Raw genomic sequence first — 23,077 nt, forward strand, 5'->3', positions numbered from 1 at the left:
ATAGCAAGTAGAAACAAAAACGGTGCCATCAAACAACCTTGCTTGACCCCAGTGTTGACCGTGAAGCTATCTGACAATCCACTAGCATGAAGGACTCTGCAAGTCATCTTATCATAGGAATTTTTGATGATTCGAATGAATTTCCCCGGTATGCCATAGTGTCTCATAAGGCACCAAAGAACACTTCTATCGAGGCTATCAAAAGCCTTTTCAAAGTCGATGAAATTAACGTAAAGAGAAGTGTTCCATTCAATTGACTGCTCAATGATTATCCTAAGTGTGGCTATTTGGTCGATACAGGAGTGGTCCTTCCTGAAGCCAGCCTGCTGATCTCTCAGTGTAGCATCCACAGCCCCCTGAAGACGAAGCAAGATAATTCTGTTCAGCACCTTCCCTGCCGCTGACATCAAGGATATACCTCTGTAATTCTTGCACTCCCGGCGGTCACCTTTCTTTGGCAGTTTTACAATGTAGCTCTCGTTCCAGTCTTGGGGCATCTCCTCCTCTTCCCATATTTTTCCAAGCAAGCCATAGAGGATATCTGCTGATAGGTCGGGGTCAGCTTTCAGGGACTCTGGAGGTATGTTATCTGGGCCAGCTGCTTTCCCTGACTTAAGCATCTTGATAGAGCGCACAATCTCTATTTTGGATGGCTTCCCGCAGTTCACATTCAGCTCAGCTGAAGCCTCCGGTATTATTGGAAGTTCTGGCGGAGGAGGACGATTGAGGAGGTCATTGAAGTATTGTGCCCACCGCTTAAGCTGCTCATCTTCCCTAGTCAAGATATTACCTTCTTTGTCCTTTACTTGGCTGCTAGTCTGTTGAAATTTACCCGCCAACTTCCTGGTGGTATCATAAAGGTCCTTCATATTGCCATGTGCTGCAGCCTCTTCTGCCTTCGTCGCTAGGGTATCATAATATTCCCTTTTATCTTGTTTGATCTTACGCTTTACTTCACTGTTTGCTGCCTCATACCTCTTGTGTGCCTCTGCCTTTTCTCTCCTTGTCCTGCTTCTGTTGTACTCTTCCTTCGGATGTTTTCTTTTGCTGATAGACCCCATGGTTCCTGGTGTAATCCATTCCTTGTGCTCAGCTGTCTTAGTCCCTAATACTTCTACACATGTTCTGTTAATACTCTCTTTGATGTCACTCCATTCATCCTCTATATTCAGATCTTGTAGGGGCTGAAATCTGTTAGACAACGACAACCGGAAGCTCTGTACTGTATCACTATCCATGAGGTAGTGCACATTGTACTTTATCCTTGGATTTCGTGGTTGATAGTTACGCTTCAGCTTAAATCTGACTCTGGCAACTAGGAGGTGATGGTCTGATGCAGCGTCTGCACCTCTCTTGACGCGTGTATCCAATAAAGATCGCCTGAACTTCTGTGAGATGCATATATGGTCTATTTGATTTTCTGTTACGTGGTCAGGCGATACCCATGTTGCCTTGTGTGCTGTTTTGTGCGGGAACAAGCTTCCTCCGATGACAAGGTTGCAGTCTGCGCAGAAGTCTGCGAAACGTTCACCATTTTCATTTATTGTCCCCAGACCATGTTTACCCATAATCTGCTCGTATCCTCTGTTATTCTCTCCTATCTTTGCGTTAAAGTCACCCATTATCATTACAAGATCTCTTTCCTTCGCTTTGTCAACTATTTCAGTAAGCACACCATAGAAATCATCCTTGTCCTCCTCAGTTGAAAAGTCATAAAATGCCTTTGTTTTTTTGTCGTCTTTTTTTTTCCCTCCGCCACAAAATGGAAAAATTGCGCAATAGTACTCAGTGGTCATGACACCATGACAACTAACTGTGATCCAATGAGGTGTTCACATGCTGATCACGCATGTTATCTTGATGATGACTGACGTTGTCATGCACGGACAGGGCCAAGTCACATGACGAACCACGAGATTTTTGCTTATAAAACTCTTTTGTTAGTCGCTTTCTATTTTAACGTATTTGGATTGCGATTACCTGGAGCATTATGGTGCAAACGCCCAAAATACTTACAGACGCATGCACAAGTCGTATTGTTCGCGGCTAATCCATACTAAAAGATGTTACTGAGCTATAATTTTGGAACGGATTGAGTCGCGAACGCTTGAAACCCATGAAAGCCTTGAATGCCTTGTGTACCTTGTATGCATTGTATGCCAAGTATGCCAATGTCTTAGTTGAAAAACGTACACTTGTTTCAGCAAAATCTGAAATCTGAAACCAAACTACATATACTCTATGTAATCTATTGAACAACACTACTACCGTGAGACTGAAGCACAAAACTTTAATGGATGAAAACTGCTGGTGAAGAAAGACGTCATGTTGTATTCACTTGATGCCAGGGAACGTAGCTACGATAACAGTGCGAATGGTATTAATTTCACGATCAGAAAGGTGAATCTTATGTTTGTTTTCATTGTAGTTGTATGGATATTCTTTTTTAATAAATACATGATCCAAAATCCTGTGTTTTTTGTGAGTAATGTTATTATGATAAGTATTGTTTACGCAATTGTCTTGTCAAAGGTGCCAACAAGCTCACGTCTCGAGAAAAAGCCAACGATTAATTCATGAACGCGTCACGCGTTGTGTGACTCGGTGTTAAGTTACGAGATGAACCGTTGAAAATTTGAACACGTTATAAGGAATAGTATAGGGAACGAAATATGGTCGATTTACAACGATAAATATTTTGAAATATGAACATTTTTCTCATAAAATCAATAAAATTTACGCATACCCTGTGTATCCGTTGTAGTTTCTGACTATTTCTACCGTTTTAAGCTTACTTTACAATCACTCTCATTCAAGTCATCTACTTTAATTACGTTGGTAAAATCTGTACATACTTCACACCAACCAACTCGCGCGCAAAGTTAGAAGACTATATTGAAGGCTTGAAATTATATTACGATCGATTTTCAGCAAGAACTGGGCCAGGAATATTCCACAATAGTGCAAATAACAGTGAAAGCTGATCGCGGAAAAGCGATTGCGTGACGCTCGGTAAGCTGTAAGATGACACGTTATTATATACCAGACGTAAAAACTCTTCAGATTCTCAGTCTGCATTTTGTACCCACTCTGCAGTCTGCAGTCCATATTTTGTATCCGGTCTGCAGTCTGCTGTCTGCATTTTGTACTAACGGGTATCCGTGGCACCAATACAGTTTATTTTTGGTTACATTTATTCGCACAACACACATAATCTACCACAAAATACCTGTGTGTGAGGTAATTCGACATTTTCGTTCTTTTCCGCGTTAATATTCTTCTTTCCTTTTGTAAGAATGTAGACCACTTACAATGTTTCAAGTAATCCACCCACCCTACAAAAAATAACTGTTGCATGCATAGCATGCCTATGTCCCTTGGCCAGGCTTGAGCTCACTATTTCAGTATACTAGTCCGACACTCGTAGTATCACTACACTTGTTTCCAAGGATCCAGTACCATCCAGGTATCCCAGTTACCCTGCCCACAGGGTCTAGTTACACAAAATTTGCCCATATCCAGCAACAAACTCGGCCAACGTCAACTCCTCGTATTTGACCTCGCGTTGCGCTCGGGTAAGACAAAAAAATCTGTGAGGCCATCTTTGAGGATACAAAACATCAGTAGTTGCTTTCGCCTCTCGGCCCGATTTTAACTTACCAGGACGTGAGGGAGGTTATTATTCAACTGCTGATTGTTTTAAATTGTCGCTCTCATCATCAGTGCCACTGCCATCGGATGGAGGAAGGTTAAGTTGCCCCACACGCCGATCCACTGTCTTTGCCAAATCCGTCATGGCGCGCAGCTCGGGCAGAGTCACACGAGGTGGTATGACAGAAGCTGGTTGTTCGGAAGCGGGAGCACGAACGAACGTCCGCAACTCGTTGGTTTCCTGTGGAAGAGCCTTCATTTCAGAAGACAAAAGCTTCACCGATGCGGCCAAAGATTGCAACAACGGATGAGAAGAAGCGGCAGCTCCATGTTCGTCGGTAGGAGGAGTACTCTCAGTATTCGTAAGCTCTTCAACCTCCGCAGGGTCGGCCTGTTCGTTATCACTGCGACCTGGACCGGTACAATACTTTTCAGGACGACCGAAGTCACAAGCAGACTTTAACTCTTTGCAACCTGAACACCTACTTTGACGACCCATTGGAAAGAAAAACGAAACAGTGCACAATCTCTGGTGAAACTCACGCGAAATGAAACACGAAACTCCTCGTGCCTGGTACCAGAGGGTGTTTTGCGCAATTAATCCCTCTGAACACGTGCTTGTCCAAAGGAGATAAATTAATTGAAATCTTGCAGATGTGTGGCACATCATTTTTTCCTCTGATCCTACTTACATTCTATTATGGGTAGGGATTGGTATTGGCTATAAAATTTAAGTCAAATTAAAGTTTTGTGCACAGCCTATGCATCAAATTTGTGTGATAAAACATTGTATCCTTCTTGAAACTAGTTTATCAGAATAAGAATGAGTTACCAGGCACAAGTATGGTTTTCACAATGATAGTTTCCAGGTTTGGAAAAAGTCGCTGCCTGCTAAAATCATCGGTTCCTTTGCCCCGACAGCCCAACCTCATCAAAACATTGCCAAAAGGAGTGATTAGCAAATCAATGATACAGACAAGAGAGCCTATTCCCACATACACCCCCTCAATCCTGTAAGCTCATTATGGACATGGCATTTCAAACATGGTGTATATGCCACAAATTTTCCATTTCCCTGACTAATTATTTTGTAATAGTGTTTACAAGTTGTGGAAAATGGTTGGGTTGTAGTAGATAGTTAAATGAAAACTTTTTACATATCAATAACATTCATTGTTGCGTTTCATGTTGACATGTTGCAAGAACTCCACCTTCCAGTAAATTCAATTATTTGCAAACATGAGAAAATACTATCTTAAACTTTTCAACCTATTTAATATAGCCAATAACAACATCAGCTCAATTTTTAAACTTAAGAGAAAACTTGATTGATGTTTGGAACTAATTTCTGTGATGAAAAAATTAAATCCAGGTATTATCTCTCGTTTTCTTAAAGAAATCCACATTGTATGCTGCTACAGCAGAGGCTACCAAATTAAATAATAGACAAAATCTCAAAAAGACGCCATGTATTTCCAGCCAGAGGACAATGAAGCAGAACCTCCCCACCTTCTCCCCCTCCAGCTTTTCCGTCGCTCCACCGAGGAAATCTGCGAATGGGGCCCTCCCCGTCTCTCTACCCCTCCTAACTAATATTGGTCAGCGGCGCATCGAAAAATACCTTACGTGCAATGATTGGTGAATCCTATATCTATCTGAACAGCTGTCATGGCGTCCTCTGCAGCAAGATTCTATATCTTTATATATATCTATATCTATATATATTTATCTTCGTAAATAAACAGCCGGGGCTTAATTCATTCAAATTTAACCCTTTAACTCCCAATATCTGATAGTCAATTCTCCTCTCCAGCTATTACATACTTCCTTTTAAATAAGTTACAAGAATTTGGTGTTAGATCAAGACAACGACTTCTACTTGATATGTTTGAGTATTCTAATTACCTGTTTGCTGGATAATGGATGGATATTGCAGGGAGAAGTTAGATGTTAATCACCTTTGGGAGTTAAAGGGTTAACAAAAGTTACCTCGGCCAAAAGTTTTACTCAAAAGTTACCTTGGCTAGAATTTTTTACTCAAAATTATCTCTAGAAGTTTAATTGTCATCCAAATCTTAATAACTATTATACAAAGTACTTTATTTAAGATATTTTTAGAAGAAACAAATAATTTTTCAAGAATAAAAGTTTTTGTTCACTTAGTCACGATTGTGGCAAAAGCTTTCCTTTTTATTTCCTTTGTTTCAGCACATACGTACTCTTTGAAAAAGTGCAAGAAATGACCCATTTTCTTCCAGATCCTAAAAAATCTTGAAAGTAAGTCAGATAAATTAAGATTTGTTGAGGAACAATAATTATTGATATCAATGTTCTCTTCTCTCTCAAGACATGTTTTAATTGCACATGTGCAGTGTAGTGCCTTTAATCATTTCTTCAGATATGTACTTGCCTGAACATCTAGTATACACAAGCGTAAACCTCGAGTTCCTTGAATAAGCACCTTGGTGCTTATTTAAAACTTTGGCTAAAAGAGGGGCACTTGTTCAAAGGAGGGTACTGAAATGAGGGGGGTGTTTATTAAGTAAGTCTAGCAGTAGGACAAAGGGAGGAGGAGCAGGGGAGAAATTTATTCAAGGGGGGTGCTTGTTTGAAACCATGGCCAAAGGGGTGGGGCACTCATTCAGGGGAGGGTACTTGTTAGGCATGGGTGCTTATTTGAGGAAATACAGTATGTGACTGTTTTTTTATAGTTGATTGCTTTATCTTGTGTTTCACTTTAAGACTCAAGTGGTTATCCAGGGGAAAAGTGCAATGTGTAGTAGAGTGTGAGAAGTTAATACTTAATTGTCTTGTTTATTATAAGCTTTAAGTTAATATGTGAACTTTAACTCTTTAACTACCAAGTTCTGATTGTTAATTCTCCCCTCTAGCTGCTACAGGTTTCCTTAGTAACAAGAATTTGGTGTTAGATCAAGATAGCAACTTCTACTTGATGAGTTTGAGTATATTTAATACCTTTTTGGTGGATAAAGTTGGATTATCATAGGGAGGAGTTACATATTAATCACTTCTGAGAGTTAAAGATTAAGGTGTGCTCTTGCCACTCGTCCTGCATACAACATTGTAGTGGCTCAGCTCACCATAGAGTGTATCTGTTGCTCAGTTGCTTAGGGATTAGATGGTTGATACTTGACAGCTTCATTAGGCTCATTGAGTAGTTTGCTGTTTTGCAGGGTTGTTCCCCTAGCATTGTGACACAATTTTTACTCTAATCTTTTTGTCCTTTTTTTTCGTCGTGTTTTCTGAACATAATTGTCCATGCTTTCAGAATTTGCTTTTGGAATTTGTTTTTACACTGTTCCTCTTGACCAATTATGTTGATAGACTAGTGCAAATAGTTTAACTACATTACTGTACCAAGGATATGTACATTCTAAATTCTCCTGATTATATTTTCTCTTTGTCTGTGAATAGCAATCCGTAATTCAGGCTGGAACTCTGATGATGGACTACAAAAAGAATATCGAGTCAAATTCCAAAAGTTTGAAAGCTGGTCTGGTACCAAAAGACAAAGATTCTGTTCCTATGTTACCCCATGAACAAAAAGAATGGTAAGAAAAAACATATTCCAAAATCTCAAATTAGTCCATGTAGGTCAAGGAAACTCCCTATGAATGTTATTAATCTAAAACTACCAGAGGTGATCAACATGTAACTTCTCCCAATAATATCCATGTTATATGTGCAACAAAGGGGTAATGACAATATTCATACTTATCAGGTTAAAACTGTTTTCTTGATCTACCTAATACACCAAATTCTTGCAACTGGTTTTCATGGAAATGTGTAGCAGCTTGAGGGGAGAAATAACAATCAGATCTTGGGAGTTCAAGGATCAAATTTTTTCATATGGTATTTTTTAGTCGTTGCCAGACTCAAATATCAACATCTGAGCATTCCTAAATGTGCAATGGTGGAACATATCAATGTTCTTACAGGATTGATGCACAAGACATTAACTTTTTACACCCTAACATCAGTATGCATATTCTTCATACAGTTCTTTAAACATTTCCTAAGATGCCGACAAGGACAATTTATTTAACAATCAAGAACTTCTTTAGTTGGTGATCATTTCCTTTATTCTTGTGACCTTAATGTGTGATTCAGGGGTGAGATTTTGAGGAGATATCAGATGCTAGTCTCTTAAAGGGGTCAGGGGGTTAAAAAAAAGGACTCAGCGAGGGAATTACGGTCAACTCGCCGACGGTTCAACTCGCCAACGCCAACTCGCGAGTTGGTCTTCAATCCAGTACAACTTATTAGAAGTTAAACATATAGAAAAGTAAAAGATTTTTAGTAAAAGAAAAAATTTTTTCTTCCAACAAAGTTTATAAGAACCTCATGGCGAACAAAGAAGGTAAACATCACCAATGACTATAACAGCTTCAGACGCGAACGACTTATGCGTGACAACAACACCGTAAAGAGGCATCATGTCAATTGCCAGATTTTTTTAAGCAAACTTGGCTTTCTAGTCAAGATCTTCATTAAAAAAAATAATTTTAATTTGTAAAAGTTTATAAAGATCTCAAGGCGAATAAAACAAGATAAACATCGGCAATGACTATAAAAGCTTCAGATGCGAACGAGTTATTGTGTGAGAACAACACCGGAAAGACTCATCATGTCAATCGATCTTATTTATTAAAGAAAACTTGGCTTTTTAGACAATATCTCTAGTAAAAAGCAGTTCTTTTTATTTGCAACAAAGTTTATAAGGATCTCAAGGCAAATAAAGTAAGATAAACATCGCCAATTACTATATCAGCTTCACACGCGAACGAGTTATTGTGAGACAACAACACCGTAAAGACTCATCATGTCAATCGGTCAGATTTTTTAAAGAAAACTTGGCTTCCTAGACGAGATTTTTATTAAAAAGCAATTATTTTTATTTGCAACAAAGTTTATATGGATCTTAAGGCGAATAAAGCAAGGTGAACATCGCCAATGACTAATCCGCTTCAGACGCGAACGTCAGTTATTGTGTGATAACAACGCCGCCGTAAAGACTCATCATGTCAATCGCTCAGATTTTTTTAAAGAAAACTTGGCTTTCTAGATAAGATCTTTAGTAAAAAGCAATTCTTAGGTGATGAGAACACTCAACCTAGTAAGTTTGAGTGTTCTCATTACCTATTTGCTGGATATTGTATGCATGGTTTAGGGAGAAGTTTCTTGTCAATCACCTCTGGGAGTTAATGAGTTAAGGAAATGGTTATTTTTTAAAAAAGGTATCAAGTACAGAATGCAGTGATCATAGTATCTTCTGGTTCTTTGGCAATCAGAAGGCCACAACTGCTTATGATTTTCCATCAGTATTATTTACATCAGTATCCATATTCTCCATACTCTGGTACTGACAAGGAGAATTTTTTTAACTTGCTAAAACTCAAATAAAAATAAGGTTGAACCTTGTGTTCAATGTCGGGGTACAAAATGTCCTTTAGATTTGTGAGATTTAAATTAACAACCCCCTGAGGTAATTAACCCTTTACACCCCAACATATCAGAGATATCTGGCAAAAGAAATCTTATTAATTATAGACTGGGCTATGAGACTAAGTAAATGTCAATCATAATGTTAATCAAATTCTATTGTACTTTGACAGCCAGCCCATATGCTGACAAAGCCACTTTAAAAAGACATCTTCTCCATCTAATTTCTTATACCTGTTTTTATTAATATAGATATAATTATAACTATTGTAGGCTTCCATGTGGTTTTGTCTCCAAAAGGCAAGTACATTTAAGTGAAAGGTTGTAGAAAAAATTTGGTAGTAACGCACACTTCTGAATCACTTCTAATTTATGTAATATTTAACTAATATCAGGTAATTGCTTAGTTAGCCAGTAAATTCTGAAGATATTAATATGTAATTAAATACTTGAGGGGAAAACTGGTTGTTGTTGAGTTGATTTTACCATAGGTTCAGTCAATGTTGTCTTTTCAATGTAAGCCCCTTTCTCCCCCCCCCCCTTTGAAATGTCAAATGCATTATATTATCCGCCCCCACTCATGAAAATGGACGGCACTGAGAATGACTGAGGATATGAAATCACCAAAACTGGCGTGATCTGAGAACAGGGAACCTGACTGCATTATCCACGAGTTTTACGCGGAACCGAAAGCTGCTTAAATATACTGCACCTAAGTTTGAGTCTGGCGCTGTTAAAGACAGTAAAAACATCCGGTCAATAGTAATAGTTACATAGATGTAACTATTACTTTTATCATTACACCTACCCTTGGCGTTAAAGAGTATCTTCGCAGATAGACCTGAGCGGGCAACAACAACGATTGTCACCTTTTGTCGGGAGAAAAGTATTCGATCATTGGAACCGTGATAACAAAGGGCTTGCTTTCATATAATTTCATTTGATATTCACTCTCTGAGAAAAATTCAGATAGAAGAAAGAAAAACAACAAAAGAAGGCGTTTCACTATTGTTGTGAGGGATTGTTACTATTTTTGGTCCTTGATGCGCATTGGTCGAACAGTGGAAACATAAAATCCAACATGGCGGCCTAAGTTGACCGAGCGATTTAACATGCTGGAAAGGTGAGTTCATTTTTCTGCTTAACGAGACAAGTACAACCTCTTGAGCTGATTGAAATGTTCTCTTAGTTTTTTTACTGAAAGGTTTAACTTCCAGCCTCACAAATATTTCAAAAACTACTCGTGGAAATTCTCCCTAGAATATGCTGCCTTTAAAATCGTCGAGCGATACGCAAAATTTACAGGGTACATTATTTTGATTTGAACACGATTGTGAATCATTATTGTGACTTACCCACTGGAGAGTATTTAATTTAACTGACTACGATTAGATAGGGTCAAGAGATTTTTAACCACCCAAAATTTGCAATGTATACCGTAGCTTCATGGCTTTTCGCAGGTTTATCATTGGTCATTTTACAATGTATAAACCTTTGTACGGATGCCAGTGTTTTTTATAGTATCCCCTCTAGTTTTGGTGTCTTAATCTCATAACATTAATACACTGCTTTTTACGCTCTCAGTAGTAGTGTTACAAAAAATACAAAAGCGTGATTTAGTATACGTTGTTGGCGTCGTATGTGAATTTATTAAGAACGAGGCGAGGTATTCTAAAAGAAATCGCGATCACGGCATTGGCAGTGAAGTTTTCCATTTCGGGGTGAGAAGCTTGCAAACTGCAGAAGTCAACTGTAGACCTCACTGACAACCGACTGCTGCTTAAATCACGAAAGGGGAACCGCTGGTAAACCAAACGTTAACTGTAAACTGAATGCAAACAAAAACTGTAAACAAAATGCGATGCACGGGATTGCAGATTGAGTGCAGTTTATTGTTAAAGCATTTAATCCTAAAATTTTTAGTTTGGATAGCTCCTGATAATTTTGACTTGGTATGTTCTTGAGCTTTGGAGTATTAAGGTGATTTCAGCTCTCATGAGGCTCTTTGGTTCTTTCATATGCCATTATTAGCCCTTCCACTCTCATATCAATATGCATATTCTCCATACTGTTCTTTATACATTTCCTGAGGTGCTGTTAAGGAGAAAATGTTTCACAATCAAAAGCATCTCAGTTGGTGTTCATTTCTTGTATTCTTGTGACCTTAATGTTTGAATGAGAAGTGATATTACAAGGAGAATTTAGATGCTAGTCACTCTCAGGGGTCAAAGGGTTAAATTAAAGAGTACTTGGGAAATGTTTAGGATAGATAACTTAAAGATTGATCTTATAGTCCTTGATCAGTTAGTTGAGAGTATTCTGTTGATTGTTAAAACAATATTCTAACAACTTGGGCAAAAGTCAACAGCAGAGTCAATTGCTCACTTCAAGTTGTCTCTATCCTGATTTCTGCTCAAGCTGTTGAAGTACTGGTCACTTCTACTGCAAACAGTTCTTTTTGGTACCTCTTTCGCAAGAACTATCAGAACATATGATCAACTCCGGGTTCAAACCATTTTTATAAAAAATACTGGTAGCTGCAAGGTGGTTGTCTCTGATGGAAAACAAGATCAGGGACAATTGATTATGAATACTCTAAACAACCTCACAGTTAACCATTTAACTCCCATGATCTGATTGTCAATTCTCCCCTTTAGCAGCTGCACATATTCCTGTAAATACATTACAAGAATTTGGTGTTAGACTGAGATAATGTCTTCTACATGATAAGTTTGAGTATTCTCTTTACCTGTTTACAGGATAACGTTTCATGTTTCATGTATTTATTTAAAGAAATATAAGGTTTACAAAACTTCATGTCCTACAAATAGCTACAATGCTAATCTAGGCAGGACAAGACTTTAACTAAAGGCGTTATTAAATTACATAAGAAAAAAGAAAAGAAGAAATACAAAAACATACAGAAAGAAAGAAACACCTTACATATAAATTCAAGTACAAGGGATTTTGTTATTTGAAAAAGACTAAAATTACAACTAGAGGTATATACAATATATCAGGTTAACTTCACAAAATATTCTATTAAAAACTTAACATTCAAATAATTATCTTCATTACCTAGAACATTAAGGAGTAGTAATTTAATTTTTTTACGAAAATTAGAAACGTTGAGAGTCTTAACAGAAAGTGGAATAGAATTCCAAATAGACACACCGATTCTAGTAAAAGATTTTTTCATTTTTTCAGTTCTAGAGAATTTGACAGAGAAGCATTCTTTTGCAGATAATCGCGTATTATAATGATGTTCTGTATTGATTTTCGCAAACTTATCGAGAAGACTTTTAGGAGCTGTCTTAGCATGAACGTCATACATTAAATAGCTTAACTGTTGAAAGAACAAAGACTGCAAAGGAAGGCAGTTTGATTCAATAAAAAAAGGGATTGCATGGTCTCTGGGTTTAGAAAAATAAATCAAACGCAGAGCACGTTTTTGCAGAACAAGTATCTTATTGAGGTAGGTCTGTGGACAGTTGCCCCATGCACAGATACCATAATTTAAATAAGGAGAAATAAGTGCATGATATAAATTCAAAAGAAGACGCCGTGGAATGTAATGCCTCATTTTAGCAATTATTCCAACCGATCTACTAATTTTGTGACAGATAAAGTCAATATGATGCTTCCATGATAGTTCAGAATCAATCATTATACCCAAATATTTAACAAAGTCCTTCATCTCTAGAGTTACTCTAGTATTTAAAGTTGGATTAAAAATCTTAATTTGAGGAATGAAAGGCATTCTTTTTTGGTGGGGACGAAAAATGACATAATTAGACTTTTTGACGTTGAGCGTTAGTTTGTTGGCATTAAGCCATTCGCTTACTTTCTCAAGTTCATTATTGACAGTTAGTTCAAGAGTACGTAAGTTGTCATTTGCATAAGTTAGACTTGTATCGTCTGCGAAAAGATAAAAAGTAAATTCCTTGGAAGATTTATGGATGTCATTAATATATAACAAAAATAACAAGGGTCCAAGTACAGAGCCTTGAGGTACTCCACATACTATCGTTTCAGTTTCAGATATGCATTTGTCTATTTCAATAGACTGTCGGCGATCTGAAAGATAGGATCTAAACCAAGAATTTATAACTCCTCTTATTCCATAGTGTTCAAGTTTTGTCAAAAGAATCTCATGGTTAACAGTATCAAATGCTTTCTTAAGATCTATAAAAATTCCACATGAGTACTTTCTATTGTCCATATTAGAATGTATGGTGTTCACAATATCAAGAATCGCGTGCTGGGTACTATGTTTATTGCGAAAGCCATATTGTAAGTCATAAAGAATATCATTCTTGTCTATAAACTTTATCAGTCTACGATATAAAATTTTCTCAGATAAACGATTATAAATTGATAACAAAGAAATTGGCCGATAGTTTTCAGGTAACGTCTCGTCTTCACCCTTATAAACTGGAATTACTTTTGCGTATTTAAGTTTTGCAGGGTAAACCCCAGTTAGTACAGAGTGGTTAAAAATTTTGGTTAATGGTATGGATATGACTGATTTGGCAAGTTTTAACAGTTTAACAGGGGTAGAATAAAGCCCCAGGGCTTTATTGTATGGCAACAAGCTAATTTCTGTTTCAATTTCTTGCGGTATAATTGGATCAAAATAAAAACTGTTCTGCAAAGGCGGGTCAAGATAATCAGAAAAAGTAGTGTTAACTTCAGGAATATTGGTTGCAAGTTGATGCCCTATTGACGAGAAGTATTTGTTGAGTGTGTTACCAATCGTTTTAGGATCATCTGATAAAACGCTATGCTCGTTAGAACGAATGAAGTTAATTCTTTTTGTTTTTTTTTCTTTTCTTCGCATCTCCTAATATTTCGTTAATACCTTTCCATGTCGATCGCGTATTTTTTATGTTAGAGTCAAAAAACCTTTGATAGTGACGTTGTTTACTCAATCGAATAAGGGTTGTTAACTTATTTCTATATATTTTATATTTCGGCCAGTTTGATTCAAAGAACAATTTATTCTTCACCTTTATAGATTTCCTTAGTCCAGCAGTTAGCCAAGGTTTAGTTAGCATTTTTAGTTTTCTCACTGAAGCATCCCTGAGCGGTGCATGTTTATTAACTACATGATTTATAGTGTTATAAAGGTGAGAGAACGACTTGTTTACGTCGCAATTACCAGAAACCTCTTCCCAATTAATTGCACTTAGGTCATTCATGAATTCATTAGCATGAAAGCTGGAATAATCCCTAAATTTAGTCTTTTTTGTATGTGGTAATTTTTGCTTGTTTACGTTGACAATACAGACTTGCGAAAAATGATCGGTTGTGTCGGTGACGATATTGCCACTAGAAATATTATTCGTCAGGTTATTTGTGAAGATATTGTCAATTAAAGTCGCTGAGGACCCATACACTCGCGTTGGTTTATCAATTGTAGGAAGCATAGAAAAACTTTGCATACACTGAAGCAGTATCTGGCTGTATTTACAGTTTTCATATTTTAGCAAGTCTATATTGAAATCTCCCATGAGATATATATTATTATTGTGATTACTGAAATACTCGAGGGAATCCGAAAGATAGTCAAGAAATTGATCTGCATTATTATGTTGTCGGTAAACAAAACGTTTGGATATTACAGGGAGAACTTACATGTTAATCACTTTTGGGAACTATGGTAATCTTTAATTTTTTCAGGGATACAACTTCAGACCTTTTTTGGTTTACAGTTAAATCAACATTCACTTCATCAAAGTTATACCAGTGAAGACATCCATATTATGAAAATAAAGACTGTTGCAATAGCAAAAAGTGAGTGCCTTGCAAGTACTGTTATTCTGAATAATGCTAACATTGACCTGTAAATTGTTTTGAAAGATGTGTCATGATTTGAAGTTCAGTTCAACTATTTCATTTATCAATAATTTAACTCTTTAACTCCCATGAGTGACCAAGACATAATTTCTCATTACAATATCAATACAATATCAAGCAGACAAATGATGAGAATAAATGAAAATATCAATTAGGGATCATCACTGTTGATCCAATACCAAATTCTCCAAATTAACTATATATAGGAATTGTATAGTAGAAAGTAAGGAGAATTACAAATGAGATCTTGGGAGTAAAAGGGTAAAGTATGTGACCTTGTTGCTAAAATAAGTCAAATTTAAGACAGAGTCGATAGAAAATATTTGATATGGTCTTATTGTGTTTTGTACCTTTCCTGCTACATGTATTATTGCTTAAACTACTTTTTTCACTGAATTTGTGAGTAATTTAACATGACTGATTAGTCAATGAAAGCTAATGCCTTTGCAGCAAATTTACATCGAAGAAGCTATGAAAATCCAAACATTTTTTGATGTAATGATCTGTTTAATGTTTCTGTCTATTTTGGGAACAGTATAGTGCTATATCTCAACCGCTGCACTGTATTTTAAGACTGATGGGAATCAAAGTTTTTTCCACAGTAGCAATAATTTTTTAGGCGAGCAGTTTTGCTTTTGTGGAAAAATAATTATGAAAGTTATCTACATATGAATATAAGATGAGCTTAGTAATCAAGTGCTATTTAAAAAAACAACCCACCCCTCCCTCCCCCTCCAAGGAAATTGTAATGAATAGTATTTTTATTAGCTCCAAAAGTGACCCAAACTTAAGGGTGACAACATTTCTGCTGATTCTGATAAACTCTAAAGGACTCATGGTAAACACAGGTTTTTTTTTTGTCAGACTAATACATAGGTTCTCTGAAAGTATTTCAGTAAAAGTAGGGAGTAATTTTCCATGTTATATTAAATTTAGACCAAAGCTCAGTTTTTTCCTAGGCCAACAGCAAGAGTTTACAAACTGAACATTGTTTTCACAAAGTTATAAAGTTTCTGAGTAAGGGTAGACATGATAGCTCAAGCATAAGATGTTTGAATAATTAGATGAAATAGGCAGTGTTCATATTACTGGATTTTCAACTGTTTACTTCATCAAATACTCATGAAATGTGACAAAGGAAGGTGCAAAGCTTACTCTCTATTAATCTTTTTAAATTTTAAGTTAATAAATTAATCATTTACATAAATATAATGTCCATTATATAAGGCAGTGGCCAACAAAAAATGTCAAAGGCTGTTTGAATTAATTGTGATTTGGTTTGTGTATGTTATAATTTCGGAACAGGATGTAATGAATTTTGGATCTGTGCAATGACTTAGGACTTAGAAAGTCAACATCACATTCTTTCCCTTAACCAGTCACTATGCATGATTCCTGGAACAAAAATGTAATTGCTTTTAAAATAAGGGTCTAGCTTACCAACAAAATAAGAGAGCCCATGAATTCTTGTTTCTGTGGAGGAAAGCCAAAATGAAGGACTTGATAGCCTATATCTCTGCTCTGTTGGAATGCATGAGAGAAAAGGAGATGAAAGGGAAAAAGGAAGGGACTGATAAAAATATAGATGCAACCCTGATATTTAGGGAGAAAATACTGGACAAATTTCAACCATTAAGAGAAGGCTTTAAACAGGAATCGGTAAAAAAAATTGAATGAGTTGTGACAAAACTATGGCATGTTTCATTGATGAGCGAATTGCAAAGTACTATTTCAACAAGTGTCTACCAAATAGAATCGAAATTATACTCTTTCTAGCAACTTTGAGCTTCGCGCGAGAAACACTAGGTCGAGTCAATCATGTGCTCCAGTTGAAATGGTAGTTGTAGTTTGTGCACTGATAGGAGTGGATCTAGGATGCTCCCTATGCGTCAGAATTATTTAGAATCAAATTTTACCAGTATGTTTGTTTATGTACGAGACTGAAGTTCTCCGCGCACGCAAGCGTTTTTGTTTTTGTTTGTTGTTGTTTTTTTACGCGAAGTTAAGGAACGCGCTTATACAAAGGTCATGGCCGACGAAGAAAAGAAAACTTGCATGCGCGTGCAGCGCGTGCCATACACTACATACCGCGTCATATGATTTAACCAATAGGAGTATTGCAAACTGCGCCACGCCAATTAATATCACTATGTAAACACCATTGATGACGCGTCGTGATGACTGGTCTTTTATGCTGGAGTTCTGTAGATTTACTGTGTTGACGTTAGGCGTGTTTTATTTCTTGTGACAAGAGCGCAACCCCAAAAAAGTCAAACTTTGAAGATTTTTCTCTAAAGCGTGGGATAATAAGAAGTTACACTAAATGGGGATTCTCAACAGATGTGATTCTCAACGGATGTGACTCTCAACGGATGTGAAACTACAGTAGAAGGTGGATATGAGGTAACCGAAGCGTAGATACTTTGTATACCCAATGTCAAAATGATAGCCTTTGTTTCCTTGAGCCTGTCTCATTAGGATTCTTGCGAGACCGATCGAATAGATCTTCATGGATCGAATTCCATCTTGCAGTTCGCCTAACGTCAGGACTCCATTCCTTGATTCCGTCCCAGCTTAAACCAGGATTAGTTTAGTCTTAGTAAGATGTAGGGATGAAGGTAAGTTTAGTTTGAAAATAGCCGCTGATTGTTTGCAACTTATTTTCCAAAGGGGGTAGTCACATATTTTATGAACTAAATTTCGACTTATACTTCTTTTAAATATTGGCTTTGTTCGGAATTTAGTTCACATTTACCAATTGTGAAGCTCTAGAAAAATGATTTCCCAATGACATCGCTTTGTGCACGAGGTACAAATGTAGAAATGATCCGCGGATGGAAGCTCTGAATGGAATGTGTTAAAATTTTACTAACTTTCATGTGCGTAACTTCAAACTTCACGCGCGATTGATCAGTATTTCGCGTATGACCTCTGTTGTGGCGCGATGAAAATTTCAAGCAGGTCGACCGTTTGGGCGCTAGTCATCTCTTACCGACTCTTGTCCTTTGTTCCAGTAGATCGTTGGATGATTTTTGCGCCCTCCGTTGTTTCTTAGTTTATATTTCAATCAAGTTGTACTAAATATCTGCAGAGCTGTTGGAATGTTTTGATTTGGATTGTTAGTCAAAAGTTTTCGAAGCGCGCTCAAGTTGGTGTTTGTTTAGGTCTTTAGAGTAGTTCCGATTGTCGGGGCTTCCGCTTGTTTAAGCAATTAGATTCGGCGACTTGAAGACAATGTTAATCCGTCGTCGATGAGACTACCTAGATTATGTACTTGAGATTAAAGGTTTTACCACATATAAAATCATGTGATACTTATTAAACGCAAATGAATGCAAATTAAACCTGACTATAAGATTTTAAACTTAACGCTGGTTTCATTAGATTGGACGAAACTTTAAAATTTAAATTAATTTTAGATTAAATTAATTTCCAATTCAATTGCGTAGTTATTAGGGTGTTACGATAGATGTATACTCTTTAAGTTCGACTCGCGACAGTCTGCAACATAGTAGATTGAGAACTGCATATCACTGCGAGGAGTCTGTGGTTTAGTTTTAATGATAAAAGGCGTCTAAACGAATCTTTGATGCCTCCAAGTTGTCGAACTTAAAGATTATTATTGATGAAGATATTTCGAATTTATTTTGCTTGATTACTTTCATGTGAATTGAATTACGCAGAAGTGAAATGTTTACTAGCGTAACAGCTCCTCAGAAAAGAAACATACACAATGCAAAAGATCAACAAGTTGATATTCGTCTGGATTGTGCATATACATGACTTCTTTGGTCGGCTTATTTTTTACCCTTTTCAATCAAACTTTCGATCATTTAATGGCCTCTCCTTCGGTAGAGTTCTCTGCGGCCCTGTGGAAAAGGCTCTGTTGTGACGCGGAATTGAAAGGGCTGAGATTCGATTCTTCGCGAAGACACGGGTTTTTTCCTTGTTACTCCTCGTGACAACACCAATACATCTTCCTTTAACCTTTCGATCTGCTTCTACGACTTGATCTGCTACATGATGGTGAGAGATTAGTTTACACAAACTCTCTTGATGTCTTTCCAGAAGAACGATCTAGTTACGCGGCCCTTTTTTCTTTTACCTTTCTTTCTTTCACCTTACACGATGCCGAGCACTATTTTCTTCCGCCGCTATGAGCCTATCTTTCATGAAGAGTGACGTCGCTGCAAAAATATACCATAGCGTATCATAGGCGTATTCAGTTCTGAAAGACCGACTTCTTTTCTCGCTATGATGTATTGGCCAAATACTTGCGCAGTTTGCTATGAAGCTGGATGGATTTTCCGTTTCTGGCGACCTTTGGACGCAGGAGGTTATTAAAGTTGGTAGATTGACGCAGCAGACATGTATGCAAATATGCATTCATCATGAAAGCGCGCTCAATAGTTGAAGAGATGTCAATTCATTTTTATTTCAGACCATTTCCAGCCTCATGCACAGCGCGCGATAATTTCCACAGTCGTTTAGGTGAACTTATCCATTTAGATTAACCTAATTTCGCGATTACTGCCTCATCGGTTGATTTCAAGGAGGTCATTCAAGTTTTTATTTGCCCATGTTCAAATTTTCAAAATGTGATTAATAATTTTGACGCGAGGAACCCTCGTTGAAACATTTGGAATTTTATACCATCATTGAGAATGCCTTGGGAATTTGAGGGTCATTCAGTTTTTTTTTTTAATTGCCCGAAATTTTCCTGTAGATAATTGTCACACAGCTCGTCATTGTTTCTTTGTGATGTTTTTTGAGTCTATCCCTGTAAGGTCTTTTACATCTGTTCCTGATGTGTGCCATTCACCAGCGAATTTATAACTTAAATGTAACACGCTTTCTCATCAAAATCAGGTCAAATAAACAGCACCAAGCCGAGATGTGTAAAAAGTTAGCGTGAATTGAAAAAATCCTTAACGTGAATTGAAAAAACCCTTAACGCGAATTGATCAAATTAATCGAATTAACAAGCTCATCTGAAAACCAGCCATTTCATGCACTACACTCCTAAACCGAAAAAGTTTTCAAACATAAAAAGGTTAGTAACCTAAGTTATCTTTCTAGTGCGAGTAAAACATTCTGTGGTTGCGCAACGTGTCCAACTGTAAATAACTCCAGAACTTTGAAAGAGAGAAACACATCAGTTCTTGTGGAGAGGGGCTTCATTACTTCTCTTCAAGACAAGACAAGCAGATGAATGTTACGTAAGGTTTGGCACTACAGACCTTAATGTAACAAATCGTGTTAGTTAGGAAACGATAATAGCTAAAATTATTTCTGAAGTCTTCGTCCATTGCGAGACAATTGCGTGCAAATGTTTATTTTTACATTGTGCACGAAGAGTTGTGACAACTCGGGTTTTTCCAACTGAGGATCAACACTAAAAAATTGTCTAGTTTGCTAACAGTTCTTTCAAGTGAGTTGAAATGTATTTAGTTTGATAGGCAAGTTACAAGAAGGGTGTAGACAAGAGTTTATGAGCGATTTTATGTCAATTTTGTAAGAGTGTAAAAAATTTACCTTTTACAACAGTACACATTCACCGTCTTTCACATATTCTGAAACACAGACGCAAAAGAAATTAGCGTTCGAGAGGTAAATGCTAAAATAACGCAGTTATGAAACAGAGTCCTTATTTACATTTGGTTGTTTTTCCCGATTTTCGACTCAACGTTCGGACAATTCTGTTTGGATTTTTCTGCTTTTGGACATTTTTTCTCGTGGCTGTTGTCGTCTAGTTTCTTGCATTGTTCTGACGAAGAGCTTTGACGAGGAGCTCTTCTTAAAGGGCTAACGCTCGAAACGTCAGCCTTTTAACTCTTTACGGTGGCTAATTTTACCTTATCAACTCCGTATATAACACTAAATTACCCTGTTATACTCTTCCACCGTCGAAGCAGTTACTTTAGAAACTCATACCCTTAATTCACTTGATTTCTCAGTTGTAGCATATATTAAGTGTTATCTCAAATATCAGGAGAAGGTGCGAAAATAAGCTATTGTGTGCGGCAGTAGCATATAAACTTAGTCAAGATTCCCGTTTTTGTCACAAAATTTTGCAGCCTGAAAAAGCCAAAAAATAAAAGTAAGTTTTTCGAAAGCGAAACCGAAGTAATACGCTCTACTGTCGAGACTTAGTAGACCAACTCCTCTTGCCACTGTCAGATTTATCATATCCTTTGCCTTCGCTCGAGTTTCCTGAGAATCCTGACTCTCCAGGCATATCTAAAACTTTATATGTACTTTCGATGCTAACACGACCGACTTTGACTCAAGATCTCTTGCTAAGCTATCTTTAAAGTGTGACTATGCTGTTTGCGCACGCCAGTTTATATATGTCTGTAAAAGCGGATATTTTCATTGTTGAGTCATCTTCTGATGGGCTCTCAGATTTCGCCGAATAATTTATGCCTCATATTTAAGCGAAAAACTTATATTAGGATCTACAGCTGTTGCTTTATGTAATGAAGCATTTTTGCAGTACACGTAAAACGAATTACATCATTTAAATGATGTAACGAATCCAGCCTTCACAGTTACCCAAAGAGCGGTGAAAGATTGATTTTGACTCTTAAAGAGAAATATATTGCTCAGAAAAACGAGTAGGATAGAGCTAGTGGCATAGAGATAAGGGGAACCGAGATTGACGTGCTTCTTGAGGAACTCATCGAGAAAGAGAAGTATTATGAATCAGAGTGTAAGGATAAAGATGAAGACCATGAAAAAAAAGTTGAGAAAGGAAAGGCTACTGCCGCTGGTATGCGGCAAAAAGCAATGCAAAGCCCAGGAGAAACTCTAAAACGGAGCCGATCAGATTCAAAAGATAAAAAAGTGGTGAAGAAAAGCCCAGAAAAAGAAGATCAATATTTTCTGAAGCAATCGAATACCTACAAGGCAAAAATGAGCCATATCTCGAGTTAAAACGAAAACTGCTAGAAATTAATGAGAAAAAGCAAAACCTATGTGAACGTCAACACCAAGATTTCATGTTGTTAATTCAAAATATGCAAGCAAACACCATGAACCTTATGGAGGCAGAAGTGCAGCAAATGAAAAACAAATAAGATCAGAACTGGCCGTTGTTTATTTTTGAATTGTTACCATCCACCCGTTGGTAGTTTGTTGTTTCCTATGTTAAGCAAAGTTTGTTGACTGCACGTACAGAAACTGACTAGTCCAGTAGATGAGTTTATGAAAGTCATGTTCAGTTTCTAATAGTTGATGAGACACATTGCAAGCTTTTTATAACATTCAATGACTGCTCTTTTTTTATGACAAAATTGTCGTATTCTTTTTCCAGATGTTGTTTTGTGAAATAAACTATGAATCATCCGCCCAGTCTCACAATACTTGAGTACATTCAGTATAACTGCATGAAATTGAAATGAATTTAAATAGTAAAAAATTAGTACTTACAGCATCTTTTGTCCCACTGGTTGATCAGCACTAGTTTGAACTGTTTAGTTGGTACTGTTCCTTACCAATGTTGAGTACACTGTAATTTTCTTCACCAGTATTAGTGCTACTTATCAAAAATTACTCACTAGATTTGCAGAGGTTTATTGTTTATACCCTATACAATAAAAAAACCATCCAATTTTACTCTTGTGTAAATACATAGTGTTGTTTTACTTCCTTTGAACTTGCTACACCTTTACTACACCTTTTTGCATGGCCAGACCAAGAACCTAAATGTTGACCTAGTAGAGAAGAGGAATCTGGTAAAAAAAAGTGGCTATTAGTATTGCCATAGAGACAAGTGTAGGCATTACACAGTAAAGCTTAGATTATATACATCTTACCTACTGGGCTTTAGGCCATCTTCAGATTTTTTTTTAAATCTACAAACTTAAAGTAGTTACTTATATCACGAAAAATCCACTCTACTGAGATCCTGTCACTACTCATTGATCTGTTATACTCTTCCATGAGAGGATTTGGTGCAACTATACAGAAGGGTGTTTGCAGGTGAACCCTTAAGGGTAGGCAGAATCTCCACTCAAACAGAGAGGAACCCCTCTAGTGGAAAAAGTATATATGGGCAGTCCTGACTCTGCAAGCATGCCGGCATCATGCTTCCTCCCCTCTG

General features: G+C 37.0%; 2 pseudogenes; one reads left to right on the forward strand and one right to left on the reverse strand.

Moving 5' to 3' along the window:
- Window positions 1-23,077, reverse strand: part of LOC136281855 (uncharacterized) — a 418,311-nt pseudogene that overhangs the window by 394,648 nt on the left and 586 nt on the right.
- Window positions 21,497-22,052, forward strand: LOC136281662 (uncharacterized; annotated as a pseudogene).

Source organism: Pocillopora verrucosa, chromosome 6, assembly GCF_036669915.1.
Source record: "Pocillopora verrucosa isolate sample1 chromosome 6, ASM3666991v2, whole genome shotgun sequence".
NCBI lineage: Eukaryota > Metazoa > Cnidaria > Anthozoa > Scleractinia > Pocilloporidae > Pocillopora > Pocillopora verrucosa.